This window comes from Ictidomys tridecemlineatus, chromosome 1, assembly GCF_052094955.1.
Source record: "Ictidomys tridecemlineatus isolate mIctTri1 chromosome 1, mIctTri1.hap1, whole genome shotgun sequence".
Classification (NCBI taxonomy): domain Eukaryota; kingdom Metazoa; phylum Chordata; class Mammalia; order Rodentia; family Sciuridae; genus Ictidomys; species Ictidomys tridecemlineatus.
This window is the reverse complement of record NC_135477.1, coordinates 175283540-175301093: the sequence shown is the minus strand read 5'-3', so window position 1 is coordinate 175301093 and position 17554 is coordinate 175283540. Positions and strand designations below refer to the sequence as shown.

The following is a 17554-nucleotide window of genomic DNA, read 5'->3' as shown; positions in this document are numbered from 1 at the left end:
ACACAAACACACACATACTTTTCTGCCCATTCACTAAGCATGCAAAGATTTAATGACGTTCCACTAGCTACAAGCATGACCTGAGTCCAAATTTTGATTTCTAATACCATCATCAATAAAAGCAACAAGAACTCCTGAAAGAAATGGTTGATTTTATGAGGCAGGAGAAAATATAAACAATAGTCCTTGTGTGGAAAATACCAAAAGGAAGAGGAAAGAAAACCTATGAGAGTATGGCATTGGATACAGGAGCCAAATAAAAACTCTCAATGGCCAAAGATGGGTTAATTTATGCAGCAAATTTTAACTCAAAGGATGACATAGTAGCAATAAGTTCATACTGACATTATTATTATTATTATTATTATTATTAATTATTATTATTTTACAGAAGAATATCAACCATGCATCATGATTGCAAATACTTGGTAACGGTACCGTCTGGTCAAGAAGTGGAGCACATGTTAAGTGCTGGATGTTCATAGTAACTTCTTTTGAAAGACTACAATATGAAAAAAACGAAAACAGTAGTATTATGGTAAAGAAACCTGACAAGGTTTTCAAGATGATTAAGGTCAACACCAACACTCATAAATCACATTGATGACATGAAATCTTAATGTCAAGGGATGAAAGTGATGCTTTATAGTACACAAGCCAAAACTTATAATGCCAATATAATAATGAAAAAAGTCAGAAAGATCTCAATAAAGGAACAATTTACAAAATACATGATCAATACTCAAAACCATCAAGTTGATCAGAAACAAAAAGGTCTGAGAAAATGTCACAGCCAAGAGAAATGTAGAGAGATAATAGGGCAATCTGTAAAGGCTCCCAGAAAAGGAAGAGAACAGTAGGCAAAAACTAAGAAAATCTAAATAAATTATGGACTTTAGATAGTATATATTGATACTAGGTCATTAAGTATAACTAATGAAACACATTAAAATAAAAAAAAATTATAATTGGAGGATCTTGTTGAAGAACGTATGAGAACTTCTCTACTGTTACCATAAATTTTCTGTAAGTCTAAGACTATTCTTTTAAAACGTAATTTTTATAAAAAGGTCATATGTTAATTTAAAACTCAGGAAATATATTTGCCTTTTTTAGGTTATAAGGTAAATGGAGATTTTGTGCAGCAAAATTGTTACGTAATTACTTTCAGTATTCATAAAGGGTAAGTTAAAATCCTTGCTCTAGTGCTTGCAAGATATATTAGCTTCAGTGTCTATACTAGTTATATGTAATATTCATTTAACAATAACCCCCTACATTTGAATGGTTCAGAGAAGAATTTGCCATTGAAACTTTAAGGGGGAGACATTTCCTTTTGCAAAATATTAGACTGGTTAATTTGAAGTTCCCAAGGAGAAGCTGATAGTCTTGATACATGGGGATCTGTATTCAATGTGTGTGATTGGAAAGCAGCAGAATTCTAGAAATGGAACTCCAGAGCATTTAGCATCAACAGTTTGTTCATCCCAGTTCTGAGAATGGCTGACTAAGAACTAGCTTGGCTACTGTATTATCAGGAGAACTGGATTTATGAAGTACATTAGATGGATGTGAACCATTAAAATCACCCAGTTGACTTCTCTTGTGTTATACTGGGTTCCTCAGGCTAACTTTTGATTACATTCAGCATTTCCATGTATATTTATACAACAAAATTGCACTGGCGAGAACAATTGGAATATATGCCTCCCATTGTTCTAAAATAGTCTCATTAAAATGTAAAGATCAGGTGTTTGATTTTTATGAACCTATTCTGAGCTTAGTTGACCTGTTTCATCCTTGAGGTGGATCCACTTACAGTGTTTAAGGACTTCTAAATAATATTCAACCCAAAGCATACACTTTTCTTCAAGCTTTCACCCCATTCTTTAATCCATCAAATTAAGAAGCATTTTTTAATACATTTAAACATGTAACTAAACTACTTATATTGTAAGTATAAACATCAATATTAGTGTTATTAATATCAGGGACAAGATAATATCAGTAAGCCAAAATTATAATATCAGTGTTGCTTCATTTATTAAAGGAATATTATGAGATGAATATCCCAATTGACTCAAGGACATAAAATTTAAAAAAAATAATGAGTAGGAGACTAGGTACAAATATATTAGAATAGGGGAAAGTGGAAAGCTCTTTACTTTGTAAAGAAAAAAAATTTCTAGACTAATGTACATTAGGTTAAGTCTTTGTCCATTAATTTGAGTTTAAATATGAAGATAGATAAGCAGTGCTCATTGGCATTCAGCTACATGATGATTTTATCTGGGCAGAACATCTATTTCAAAAAGCAAAATTCTCTTTGAACATCAATGAAAACCAAATATTCTGTATATATGCATGTGGGTATATGTGTGTTTATTAAAAGCACTATATGTCAGTTGATGGATTTGAGTCCTCTTTTTATTTTATTAAAAAATGGTAATAAACTAATAAACGAAAGGGGAAAAACAGATGGGAGAACAACATTCATGGAATGACTATTCTAAGCAGTCTGGTGCCATAGGTAAAAGCAAAAGCTTTGTAGCCAGATGTGTATAAATTGAAGTGCAGGCTATTCTTAATAGTTGGTAATCTTGGGCAAAATTTCTAATTTCTTGAGGTTTCTAATTATTTTTTATAAAATACAGAAAATAATAGTGCAATTATGACTTATCTCACCATTAAATTACTTGCTATAATATTTATATTTTTATTTCCTTTTTTATTATGGTAATTATAACTATATCGATTATTCTGTGCCATAAACACAAGATTTGATTTATGAATTGGTTAGAGAATGTACTCAAAACAGAACTCCTTTATCTTTAGAGGAAATGTTCAAGACACTGAGTAGATGCCTGAAACTTCATATAGTACCAAGCATTTCTTAATCCATTTGAACATGTAATTGAACTACTTATATTGTAAGCATAAACACTGTTATTAATATCAGTGACAGGATAATATCAGTAAGCCAAGATTATAATATCAGTGTTGCTTCATTTATTAAAGGAATATTATGAGATGAATGTCCCAATTGACTCAAGGACATAAAACAAAAATTATATTTTTTTATAAATTCAAATATATATATTTGAATTTATAATTAAAGCACAGGAAGAAATTAACAATAATCAATAATAAAATGGAATAATTATAAAAAATATGGTAAAAAACATTATGTGGTTTATCTAAAAATATCTTCCTATACTCTATGCATCCTTCTTCTTGTGATCATGTGAGATGATATAATGCCCACCTGATAAGACAAACTGAGGTAGATGCTTTAGGTTTGTGATGTTGTGTTTGTCTACTACATAATGGTTAATTGAACAAAAATACTGTGGTACCGCAACAGATGATTTCATAAGCATGATAGCTTCTAAGTAATAAAGAAGAGGCTTGTATATAGATGTGGATGGATACATTAGACTAAGGGAAAATCCACATCCCAGATAAGACAGAAAAGGAAGGTGATTTCATCATGCTATTAAGAAAAAACATACAATTTAAAACTTATGAAATGTTTATTTCTGGAATTTTCCATGTAATATTTCTGGACCAATAACAAATAAAAAGTCAAATAACAAATAAGGAGGAGCTACTATATCAAATAGTGATTCTATTTAGCTAGAAAGTCAACCAATTACTTTATGAATCTACATGGGAAACCAATCAAGTCCCTGATTTTTATCATTTTTTCCATACAGAAGTCAAAACTGCAATAGAATGATTGTGACATAAAACATGAAAGTGTGAGTTTTATTTTAGAGACTGTGTCCACTAACTCTTTAATTTCTCTTACATTTTCAGTCTGTCTTGTAGTTTATCTAGTGCCATATTACTAAATCTAGCCAATGGCCTGCGAGCAGAAATGACATATATATAAAGTTGGGACTGTAACATTTGATGGTATATATGCCTTGTTTTTCCTTCTTTTCCTGTCTTAGAAATATTGATGATTACAGAGTCCACACAAAGACTGGGTTTTCTGTGACAATGATGCTGAGATCCAGCTTAGTGAAAAGGATGTTTCTGTGCAGTCTACCCATGGGTGGGAAGAAAAGGAATGGAAAATGGGTTAAGCAGAGACAGACTGAAGCTAAGATTCTGGCACTTAGTAAACCTTTCTGGTAGATGAAGAGATTTAAAAATATATGGCATATTCATTCGTTTCACATTATACCAAAAGAATAGTACTTCAATCTTTAGAAGACACAACCTTCCTTGAAGGGACATATGGGAAGGGTATCACCACACCTACCACCTTCCAGAACCACAGCTAAAAGATGCACAGAGGTTACAGTGGCATTAGGACTAAGCCACTGAGCTTCCAGGACTTTTGTAATGGTTAAACTGCTTTGATATGCTCCTAATAAAAGTATAATTTATAATGTATTTCCCTTCTGAATGAATTCTAATATGTACTGAGTCATTTTTAAAATCGAGTCAGTTTTATTTGGGTCTATTCTTGCAAGAACACATTAAATAAAATATTGTTAAAGAAAGATAAAGAAGCTGTTAGCATCTGAATTTTATCATAGCTAAAGCTCAAGCCGAGACTTCTCACAAAGATGTATTTTCCCAGGGTAGATCTTTTATTTGGTATGGCAAAAGAAATGACTACTGCTTAACAAAAAAATCACACTATTATCATACAATAACTAATGGCCATTCAGTTTGCCTGTGTAATAGAATTCAGTTTCTAGTTTAAACAATACAGAGCTGTAGGATTAAGAACATTCATGTGCATTAAAAATAGCTAAAACAGATATTGGAAGGTAAATCCATTCAAATTGAGTACTGTTAGCAGATCTCCAATTACTGGTAGTTAGATGCTGGCTTTAGTTGTTAACTAAGCAACAGTAGTATGAGATGATTTCAATCTTAAAATGGCCACATAGCCAGAGTGCCCAGTGTAGATAACATTTCCCAAAACAATAAGAAGAAATTTGGGGTGCAGTGACTTTTAAACAATGGCTAAATAAGGTTATGATAAAATAAATCAGAGAAGTGAGATGGTTTAATGGCTTTTTAATGAGCCTAATGTTTTCCATTTTAATGAGCCCTCTTACATCAGCTTTAATCATTTTATGAGAATGAGAAATGATTGAGAAATGGCTTGCATTAATTCAATTTTCCGTTCGGTCTTCCCACAAGCCATTATGGCACAGTGGCTAATGGGAGTCAACTTGGATAAGTGAGAACTTAGATAAAAGGACAAGTCTCAGCTAAATTTAGCTAGACACTTGATATGTTACCTGGTGATAAGGTTATACTTCCTCATTTTTCAAAGTGAGCATACCAAATGCCTGCATGGTGTTTTAACACTATATGCCACAAGCAAAAATTAATTAGGATAGTTGAAATGATCTATAATTTGTTCTAATGAATTCTACAGAATTGTGTTAAAATACCTACTTTTTTTATTAGTGTTGTATTAAGATTTAAAAATAACCAACCTGTGTAATAAATACTTTTGAGAAAAAAAAAAGGTGCTTACAATCACATTAAGCCTTTGTATTATAGAACATAGGACATGATTTCTCTACTATCTATATCAATGGTATGGAAATTCTTTAGCTATATGAAATTGTATATGCAGAAAACCCTGAATCCTTATGAATATTCATGAAGAAGTAGTCAGTAAATACAAAAATATAAAATTAAAAATGATGGCAGGCTATTCCATGAGGACATCCCACCCAATAGAAGTCTGGACTCTAAAAATTCTGACTGTTCTGGGCAGCAGTCACTACTGGTAGACCAGAGCAACAGATGTGCCTAGAACCTAGAGGTTGCCGCCATTATTACTACCCCAACTGCCAGAATAGATTCTCTGCATTCATATCACTTAATACAATTTTTTAAACATGATATGAGATTACAGTAGGTTCTTTCTGAAGATTTCTTCCTAGGCTAGATAAAAGACAACTGCAAAGATAGGCATTTGCAACCTAGTTCATCAGAGGCAGATTCTCCTCCCACACAATTTCATGAGGCAGAAAATACAGCCAGAGACAGGAAAAGAGATGATTTACAAACTTGGAAAAAAAACTGATGGATAGACAGATTATAGGATGCAGATGAATAGCAAAAGGTTAATATATAGCAATTTTAAGAGGCAAACTTTCAAAAATCTAAAGAAAAAAAAACCTTTATCAACTGAATTCAAATGGAGTGTACCAGCACCATTATGTAATAGATATCGTGTTTAGCCCTATATGGTGAAGCAAAATGGAAGGAACATAGAACTAATACTTTTTAAAATCTATTAAGTGATAATTATTTATCTTTTCCAAAAGCATTTGCCTTCAATGATTTAACAATTTTTGTTGAGAGAGAAAATTGCTCTAGTCTTTAGTCTTCTAAAAGCAAAAAAAAAAAAAAAAAGATGTAATATCTTCTAAATTCTCATAAAAATAAAAACAGAGAGACTATGTTCAAGGCAGGTAATACATATATATTTGTGGACATGTAAGTAAAAGTTCTCTGGGTACATAATAAAATTCAAGAGAAAATAAAGATAATAAAGCTATAATAAAAATTATTTTTAAAAATATTTAGAAATATTTGTTATATGAAAATCTTATCTCCTATGTACATCCCTATCTTCACATATGTGTTAAATGTTTATTCTAGTAGCCAGCTACATATTTAGAGTCACAGCAAAGACAAGTAAGAAAAAACAAAACGAAACAATCAAATGAAAAAAAAATGAAGGTAATGAAGACAAATAGCAAGGCAAAGAAATTGCAAAGCATCTGAGAAAAGTTGGCAAAATACTGCAATAGAAGACTTTCTTTTCCAAATGCAAAATGTTTGCATCATTAAAAAATTAATCAATAAATGTATTCCCTTCCCATTCTCCTCAACAATAATTCCAAATATTTATTACTCTTTATAGCCCACAGCTTTTTCAGTTGCAATATAGAATTTGCCCTCTATTTCACATGAAAATTCACCCTAAAATGTTGCATGCTACTACTTTGCCCTAGTCTTCTAAAAGTTCCTTTCAATGTTTCAATCCCATCCACTCCTTTTTCCCTTAGGACTCATTATTCTGTGCCTCCTGCATTACCTCCTAAAAACAGTGCCTATAAACAAACTTAATTGCTTGCATTCATTCTGCACTTTCCCATTTCCATCTCTCAGTACCAGTTTTCTCCTCAGTTCTTAAAATTTGACTTCACTGACCAAAGGTTTTTGAAAATAGAATCATTAAATCTTCGAATCTGCTCTCAAATACCAAGTTCAGTAGCAATTGTTTCATATTTCTCCCATGGGGCTTACTTGACACATCTAGGCAATGTCTATAACACCCATCTCTAGTTACTTAGTAAGCTTGAACTATCCTGGGTTTCCTCATTGACATTAGTATTTTTTCATTGCTTTCCTGACTTCTCTTCAGTTCCTTTTCCTGTCTACCACCACTTGACACTGTTTTTATTTGCTGTGATTTCATACTCCATATTGTTGTTCTTATTAAAGACTTACTGAATGATTCTGATTCCATATATAAGTTCTATATTCTCAGCTGCTCCTTTAATTGCTATTTCACCTCTGTTCCTGACTTTTACAGAGGTAACTCATTTATTCCATGTCACAAACAAAAGTCACTACCTATTTCTACATTCTCTTCCTTCTTCATTCATGTTTGCATTAGTGCCACAAATGAACATACAAGTCATCTCTCTGCATCCTTTCCACATTGTTTAGTCCACAAGTCCAATAGAGTTGTCTAATAAATATTTTTTAATAATTTTTTAGTTGCAGTTTGACACAATACTTTTATTTATTTATTTTTATGTGGTGCTGAGGATTGAACCCAGTGCCTCGCACGTGCTAGTTGAGCACTCCACCACTGAGCCACAACACTAGCCCCTAAATATTTTCAAATCCATCTTTTCCATCCCCACAATCCTGTTATATTCTATTCCCTCATTACTTCTCTCACTGTCACACAAAAAGATTACAAAAGCTAACAGTGAATAATTTTATTTATAGTTGTCTATCCTACTCTATAGGCAACAGAATATATAAAACATAGTAAGTGTAAATAACAAATTCTTTTTAACTGTGTAAAAATTGTTTACTACAAGTTTAAATTTTATAAAATCTTAATTCATATTAATGTATTAAAATAAATGAGGCATTTATATTTTAAAACTCTGCTCTTTTAATTAAGAAGCTTTTAAAGGAACATTTTTGAAATTAAGATCTATGAATATTAGTGATCTGAAATAAATTTATATATTTTTTAAAAAATGTTAAAAAATTAAATAAACTTGAGAAATAACCAGATAAATGAGATTTCTTTCCTACAAAACCTAGTAGAAACTTTATTATGCTAACATGTATTAAGACTTCTAAGAGGAATATATCATCTTTAGTATTTCATAAGTATATTTCACCAAGGAGTCTCTTTATGATAGTATAGTTATTAACAAAAAATAACACCTTTTAAAATTTTTAAAAACTGAAGTGTTTATAAAAACAAATTATGCTTACATATAAACAATATGAAATTTTAGGTTGTATAAATCAAAATTAATTTTATATTATTAGGTTATTGGCTGGAAACAAGTTTCCAGTCTTTTCTAAATATACTGATTTATGAACAGCAAATTAAGACACAGAGTATGGAGAGAAATTGAGTTTGAAATCATTTTGCATGTAAAGTGTGATTCCCTTTGGAATTTATTTAAATCCTTCTGAGATATGCATCCATAATATTGCTAAGAAATACAGGATTAGGCTGGAATAAATTAGCAAGATGATTAATTAAACCAGAAATATTTATCATTATTAAAAAGTGATATCTCAAGGAATCTAAAAACCTATCTTATTGGACTCTCGCTAAATCTAGACTAAATTCAATATACTTTGTATATTAAACTCTAGTTTCTTTGTAAAATACAGGAACAGGAGTTTAAAAAAGTATATGATGTGGTTTAGAAAATGGCATGTGTGGATTTCTAAATTCATGTTTAATCTCTCATTTTGTCCTTCATTTTACAGAAACAAAATGATTGTGTGAAGTCTCCAGGAGTCTTTGAAAGGTGCAGAAAATTATCAGATAAGTGAGTCTGGTTTGCTTGATGTTCCTGTAGATATCATCTGCACCTACACTTCTGAATGTTTCCTATCATTTTGGTAAAGATGGAGAACAGTCCAGGTGACTACATATACATTATTCCTTTACATCCAGATAACTTTGTTTGAAAGATAGAGACCTGTTGATTTTCTTTTGGAACAAATCAGGCCCAAACTATACATCAAAATGTATAGAATTAGTAATAATGCAATGGTAGGAACAACTCAACCCTTCAAAAAAAATTACATGCAAAAAATTCCTTAAAGGTCAAAATTTTCATGGTAAAAGTGTATTGATGACTTTTATTATAAAAAAATTCCAAACATGTGTAATAATAGAAATGGTATAATAAACTCCCAAGTACCCACCTGAAAAAACTTGTGGTAAATTTTATTTCAAGAATGTCTCTGGTCTGTAATCTGAATTTTCTGGGGTAAATATAACACATTTTATCAATTTACCTGTAAATATTTTAAGCCCATTTCTAAAGAACAGAATAATTTTATAAATGTAAACAATAAATTAAGTGCTTCATATCTGTGAATTCCACATTGCTAGGTTCAGAGATACAAGATGGCAACAAATCATTGATGGGAAATATTTAAAAAATAAAAAGTGTCTGTACTAAACTTTTTAAAAATATTTTTTTAGTTGCAGATGGACACAATACCTTTATCTTACTTATTTTTATGTAGTGCTGAGGATAAAACCCCAGTGCCTCACATGTGCAAGGCAAGCACTCTGCCACTGAGCCACAATCCCAGCCACATGTCTGAACTAAACTTGTAGAGGTTTTCTTGTCATTAATCCCTAAACAATACATTGTAACAACTATTTGCATAGCATTTGCATAGTGTTAAGTATTTTAAGTAGTGTGGAGAGGCATTAATGAATACAATAGAATATGTATAGTTATATGCAAATACGACTTTTTTTCATTTTATATAAAGAACTTGACTATCTGTAGATTTTGGTAATGTCAGGGGGTCTGGGAAGCAAACCCTTAAGAATACACAGGGAAGACTTTACTACTGCCCCACTTTAAAAAATAAATAAATAAACATAAAGATTCCTCACTATCATGAAATACGAAACAAGTGTTCAGATTTCATGATTATATTACAAATGCATATATTTAATATTATAGTTTGCTTAGATTTGAATTTTAAAAGTCCATAAAATTTCAAATGGCTAATGTGTCCCTTAATTACTTTGTTTCTTTACCAATGTTCTTTTTCACCAAAGCCTCCACAATAAACTGAGGAGGATTGGGATGAAAGCCATTTATAAAGATGGGGAGAACTGAGAACAGAAAGCCATTATTTGGTATCCAACTTCACCATCTGCTTAAGCACTCATCTTGCTGTGCTAATTCTGTGATTATAAGAGCAAGGAAGAGGAGAACTGTAAAAAAGGGTGTTGGGATAGGGGGAGGAAGAGCTGAGGAGCAGCTGAATTTTATTTGTTTGTTTGTTTGTTTGTTTATACTGTTCGAAGGACTCAAGGTATGTATTTCCCAGGAATCAAGAAGACCTATGTAGGAGGAGCAGAACTAAAGTTCCTCAGTCATTGTTTTGCATGAAATGGTTACCCACTGGGACAGAGAGCTCTAATGGCAAGAAAGCTAGAGAGACGGTTCCTTATGAAGGTATGGAGCTCCTCCTGGAGCTGAGGGAAGTATGGAATTCCACCATGACCCTTCTACATTTCTAATCTATGCATGACTAGAGCAAATCAGGAGCCTGGCCTTTCAACTGGGAAGGGAGGAAGAAGTGGTGGACCACACTACAGTCAAACAGATCATGCATTTGTCTCTTTCCCTCTCCTTTCTCAGGCTGCAAGCACATTAGAACAGGGAGGTCTTGAAGAGAAAGGAGGAATGTTTCTGGAGCAGAAGATATCTCCCTCTTTCCCCACCCTCCAACACTCCAGCAGGACATGGCTCTCAGCTCAAGTCTATGTGCAGAGGTGATATTCAAATGAGATGATACAAAAAAGTCTTATAATGAAGTGGATTTTAAATAACCAGAGTGAATGAAAAGTTGTGAAATCTGTCAGAGATGTCAATAAGAACATTTTGACAGATTGCAGTCGAAGGCAGTGATTGTAGAAACACAAACTGCTTCATGTTTACACCCCCACTGAGTTGAGACTACTCAATAAACCAGTTTGATGTGAATTTCATAGCACATGGTCCCTAAACACAAGTTAATTCCTTCTGGGACTTACCAGAGAAAGAGCAATCTGTTTTAGTTCTGGGAGGAAACTGCCAGTGTCAGCCTTGCTGAGAGACATTAAGTCTGTCTGCAACCTGGAACCTTCCTAAGGAATTTTCAAGAACAATTTTGATCCAAAACGATGTTTTCCTGCATGCTTTAGTTTACCATGCATACCATTTGAAAAAAAAAAAACACACTCATGCACTGCTGGTGGGACTGCAAATTGGTGCAGCCAACATGGAAAGCAGTATGGAGATTCCTTGGAAAACTGGGAATGGAACCACCATTTGACCCAACTATCCCTCTCCTCTATCCATACCCAAAGGACCTAAAAATAGCATACTACAAGGATATAGCCACATCAATATTTATAGCAGCACAATTCACCACTTGAAAATTGCAGTTTCTTGAGAACATTGCGGACACACAATGAGTTGCCTGGTTGCCTTCTTGATTAACTTGTGAGGACAAATTCATTCATCTAGAAATTCAATCTGGGATAGGGGCGCAGATTGTCAAGATGTACCCAACTGAAGGAAGTTCTAGGAAATGAGACTTTCAGAACTAACATCAAGAAAGTTCCAGTGAAACCAGAAAGAATTGGTTATCCTTCTATTCTCTATCATTTATTAAAGTGTCATGAATCTCTTCCTGTAAGGATAGAGTGCCAAGGCACTGGGGGGGGGGCTCCATGTATTATTTAGTTATTGGCACAACTACAACTATTTAGTAAAAATGCAAAAATTCAGCAGTTTAATCTTGGCTATGTTAAGCACATGAACTTCCTATTCCTAGAATGACAAATTGTCACAATGTTAGTGGCTTAAAACAACATACATTGATTTTTTTTTTCTTACAACTTATTAAGATTGGAAGTCTAAAGTGATTCCTGACTGGGCTAACATCAAAGTGTAGGTACGGCTGTGTTCCTTCTGGAAGCTCCAAGGAAGAATTCATTTCCTTGTCTTTTCCGGTATCAAGGAACTTGTGCATTCCTTGGCTCATTCCCCCACCACACTCTGAATTTTTCTTCTATCATCTCAACCTTTCCTCTGCCTCTGACTCTCCTGTCTCCCTCTTCAATGTCTGAAGATATTTGTGATAGCAAGGGATCACTTGGGAAAAACAGATGAATTTTCCCACCTGAAGATCCTTAAATCATATCTGCAAACTTCTTTGTTACGCTACATATTTGGGGGTTCCAGGGCTTAAGATTTGTTTAGGGTCCTTGAATCTGCATATCACTTTAAGCATTAAGAAAATGTTTTAAAATTATTAATTTATCTCCAGGGAATTTATTCCACATCAGAAAACATGAATTTGTCAAAACCTTAAAAAAATTCTATTTGACTATTATTTTGCTATCTATCTTTATTTCTCAGTAGACACCTATCTTTCCATCTTATAAGGAGGCCAAGAAACACTCTGTCCATGATTCTCAATTTTTTTTCAGGAAAATTAAATTCATAGTATCCTGGCTTTTACTTGCCTGACATATAGAACTTCCACAATAGAGCACATTCAGAGCCAAGGTAGTTAAAAACTAAGAATCATCATCAGTGTAGCAATTCCTCAGTGAATGTTTCAAACTTTATTCCCATTTATTTGATATATTCTGGTCATTTGTTAAGAAACTCTCTTTACAAAGATATATTATCCCCAGAAAATTAAAGATATATTCTTCCTTCTTACTCAATGGTGAGCTTTAACATATTTTCCTTCAACTCACCTTCTTCACACTGAGAGTTGAGGTGCTGGTAGCTGGGTTTTGGGGGAAGGGCTCAATATCGTAGTAACTGGTCTTAAAATCCTAGAAAATTCCCAAGGACATATAAGAAAATTATCAAATTTCATGTTCTCCTTCAACATTCCACTTATTCATTAAGTAAGTATGGAACTATAAGGTCATGCAAGGTGTTTCAGCAGAAGATAAGTCCATTGTGGGAGGACTGAGTAATCTTGGTTAAACCTGAGTGCACAAGGTTTAAGGTAGACTAATATGGTTTCAAAGTCCTCACAAAACAAGGAAAATTAGTATATTTGCAGATGAGTCCTAACCATTCAACTCATACAGTTATTGCAAGGTCTTAATTAGATGATACTTTGAAATATTTTGTGTAGTCCATGAGATCTCATTTAATTCTCTTTGGGACTTAATGCAATGCAAAGTAAGCAATAATGGCTTCTAAACTGTTTTATCGAATTGTGCTATATTGCCATTACTTTTCCCATAAAAGAGCCTAACATGCCTAGTTTACTCTTCCAACTTTAACTTTCTAATTAATTTACTACAAGGATAAGAACAAATACTACACTTGATCTTAGCCAAAAGGCCAAGAAGCTATCGATAATCTATTCATTACTAAAGGGAATTAACAAACTGAGACAACCTGACAGGTTAGAAATACTTTTCCTTAGTATTTCTTTCAATGTTATAAAATATCCCAATATTTTATGCAATTAGGATAGGATTGAAAATCCATTTCAAAACTTTCTCATTGAATTTGCAGAAGATGCATACCCTATTCAGCAATTCTAAGAGCATCTGAGTTTTTTAATCTTTTTTTTTTTTCCTGTGGAGGGGGTACTGGTAATTGAACTCAAGGACACTCAACCCCTGAACCACATCCCCAGTCCTATTTTGTATTTTATTTAGAGATAGGGTCTCACTGAATTGCTTAGTGCCTCGCTATTGCTGAGGGTGGCTTTGAATCTGTAATATTCTGCCTCAGCCTCTAGAGCCATTGGGATTATAGGCATGTGTCACAATGCCCAGCTAGTTTTTTAATCTTTCCAGCTCCCAAACCAAGTACGGTTTACTGAGTTCTGGGTATCTGAACTTGGACAGAATATTAAAATATGAAAATATGTGTCATAATATTTTCTATACAAAAGAACATTTTTCAAAATCTTAAAAGCAGTCTCCATATGATATTAAGATAGACAGACCATCTGAAGGAACCCAGTGTATTGACATAATCCGGCCCAAAGAGGTGACATTAAATACTACCTTGTTGGAGGCTGTGAATGTCTTGGGTAGACCAGGAAAAGGAGTCCAGGAAGGACACCTTGATACTATCTCCTGCTCCCAGCTTGGTTCCTTATATGTGTGATTCTCCGTTTCATTGTTTGAGAACCTCTCTAGAACCAGACTTTACACTACTCTTTCTGTTCCTAGTCAATACAATGCTGATGATATTTTGCTATGTGCTCCGTGAGCAGGGCCTGTCTGCTTGTGACATGGCTCCTGGAGGCCATGGCATTCTGAAAAGTGGCAAAGTCCCAGATTCCTAGTGGCAGGTCTGAACCATCTGCACAACCCTAAGGAAATACCATCATTGTGATCTTAGTCGGCCACAGTGGGATTACACACAACCAAATGAGGAAATCCCTGTATATGCAAGAGATTCTTTAAGTAAATTAAGATTCTTAACACAGGTTCTGTAATTTTATTTTTATTAATGGAAGTAACAACAACCAATAAGACTCTTGATTATTTGTAACTTAGTCTACAAATTGAGCAAAAGACAAAGAGTCTATAAAAATCTTTCCTGATCTCATTTTAACCTAAATCCACACTTTTGAAAAAACTTAACGAATCAAATAATCAGCAAAACAACTCACATAAAGTAATGTAAAAGCTGCATGTACAGAATGCTTATGGTTGGGTAGGAATCATCAGCAACAGAATCTATCACCATATAAAAATAAAATAGGCTTAATTCCTAGGTATAAAATGCATTAAGTTGGTGAGATACAGAGAAAATAGAAGAGATGGGAGAAGCCCACAAAGAACCACATTCTAAAGATCAAGACTCCAATTTACATTTGATGCCAAATAACAGAGGTTCTGACTAAGGCTGAGTAAGCTGGCACTCCATCCATTCCCAGGGAAGGAAAACTTCTGTTAATGTGAGTGATGTTGGAATGAGAAAAGGCATGTGTTGTAAGTAAACTTATACCACTGGGATGAAATTAAAAGGGGATGGACCAAGATTAAAAATACAAGAACTCAAGAAACCTTTTAGACACTAAAAGCTTCTTATTTTTCCAGCTCTGATTGCGCAATCAGCTAGAGGTTTGTAGACCCACTAATATCAGTGTGGGCTGTACTTACTTCTAAGAAGAAAAACTATGGGATTAAGAAATGGTAGAGTTAATTTTCTAGCACTAGTGGTTTTTGCTATATGGAATGCCTTACCAAACACTCAGGCAATTATTTTGTTTACCTTGTCTACCTTAAGTTGTCACTGAGAAATGTCAAGCCTAAATCCCCAAAACAGAAATCAGAGTCAATGTCCAAACTACTAAAGTAAAATTATTTCTCTTGGAAGGCCAAGTCAGAGAAAGATTCTAATAAGCTCATTTCCTCTTAATAATCCAATGTTGATATTTTGCCTGATCACATAAATTTTCAGTGAGAAGACATGTATAATTGAACAACAATACTAATCTATGTATACTCTCCAAATGTGGTTTGTGTTAGGTTTTAGTTGCTACTATACAAGAGATCTTAAGAATAAAGAGAAAGGAGATAACTGCTTTCATTCTAACATTGACATAAGCAATCCCTCAAATTATCCCTGAAAGGGTTAACTTTTTCCTAGTCTTATTCAGGCTTAAATAAAGTTTTCACATGACATTTATGAGGGATCATCTGTGGCAATCCTCAGGTAATGCAACAACACAGCCCTCTCTTTTCAAGTTGCATACATATGGGTAAAATGACAAGTGCTCAGAGTGATTCAGTTAATGGTCCATGGCCTTAAAATTTGTGAAATATAATCACCTCATTCATCATTTGCAAAAATAAAATTTTTATCTTCTGTAACAGGAAATTAGGTGGCTAAAGGCTGAAAGTACAAATCCATCTTCAACTAATAAGGTATTAAGCGGCACTAGCAGACAGTATACTAGCTTCTCCCAGACTAGGGACACAGAGAAGTGATAAGCCACATGAAATATTCACCATCAGGATTTTCGAGGTAGGCAGATTCACAACAACAGCACACAAGCTTTGTCAGGAATTGTTGAGAGATTGAAAGCATACTTAAAGGATTTATTAAAGCAATAGAGACAACCTCGACTCCAGTTACCGTGATTGCAGGGATTTTTATGGCCATGTGTTTAATCTTCCTGCACTGTAACAGATAAGTTATGCTTTCCGCTGATTTGTGTACAAAGAGTTTTCTCAATCTTTTCTAGTACTATATAGTACTGAGGTATAGTTTTTTGACTTGCTAAGTGAAGCATTAATAGGACTGTCAGCAACAAGATAGAACAGGCAATAAATATTAAGGTTTAATGTTAAAATGATTTATGCTGTAGGGAATATCGTCCTAGATTATAAGGTATGATTATTATCTTTCATAATAAGAAATGATGGGAGAAATAGAATGTTGGCAAAGGAAACCTTTTTAAGCTCCCTTCTCATGAAAATATTTTTTACAGGAATATATATGAGATAAGATCTCAATCTTCCAAGAGTAAAGTTGATTCAAATAGGTGCTTAATAAAATATTGCTGTTCTACTACAGGATTTTTGTAAAGGCTGACACTGGTCTTTTAATACTTGACCATTTCATTCACTGAAACTATTTCATAGGAAAAATAATTTGTAGAATGTTTTATGAATAGACTACAGATAGCAGAAAAATCCTTCAGGGAATGAAGACCTACCTAAAGGCCTATGATCTTATTCAAGACACCAATGTGATGACAGGTTGATTTATAGACTTAGGTGAGTTCTAGCATCTTCCCCTCCCTGTGTACTTGCATGCTATTTTATTTTGCCTTGAATGTTAGTTGCCTATGGGTGTCAAACAAATTGTAGTATCCTGAGATTTATATTAGTCTCACAATTACTATGTATCAAAAATACAAGCCTAGTTGAGTAGGTTGGCGCATGCCTGTAACCCCAGTGACTTTGGAGGCCAAGGCAGTAGAAGGGCAAATTCAAGGTCAGTCTCAGCAACTTAACCTTTGCAAGGCCTTAAGCAACTAAGTAAGACCCTATCTCAAAATAAAATAAAATAATAAGAAGGGATGGGGATATGGCCCAATGGCTGAGTATCACTGGCTTCAAACCCTGGTACAAAAAAAAAAAAAAAAAAAAGAATCCAGACTTAACCATGAAACTGCTTATGACATGGCAGTTTTCATCCCCTAGTAAAAGACATCTGACAGTGGGAGGATGACAAAGAGAGCATCCATGATGGGTACTCCAACCTTC

The 17554-nt window shown here is 33.6% G+C and overlaps 1 long non-coding RNA gene and 1 pseudogene across 1 annotated transcript in view; both read right to left on the bottom strand.

Annotated features, from left to right (window-relative positions):
- The window catches only part of LOC120885575 (uncharacterized), a 458357-nt gene that overhangs the window by 26456 nt on the left and 414347 nt on the right, over positions 1-17554 (bottom strand). The window lies entirely within an intron of this gene.
- On the bottom strand, positions 13452-13667 carry LOC120885956 (U2 spliceosomal RNA; annotated as a pseudogene).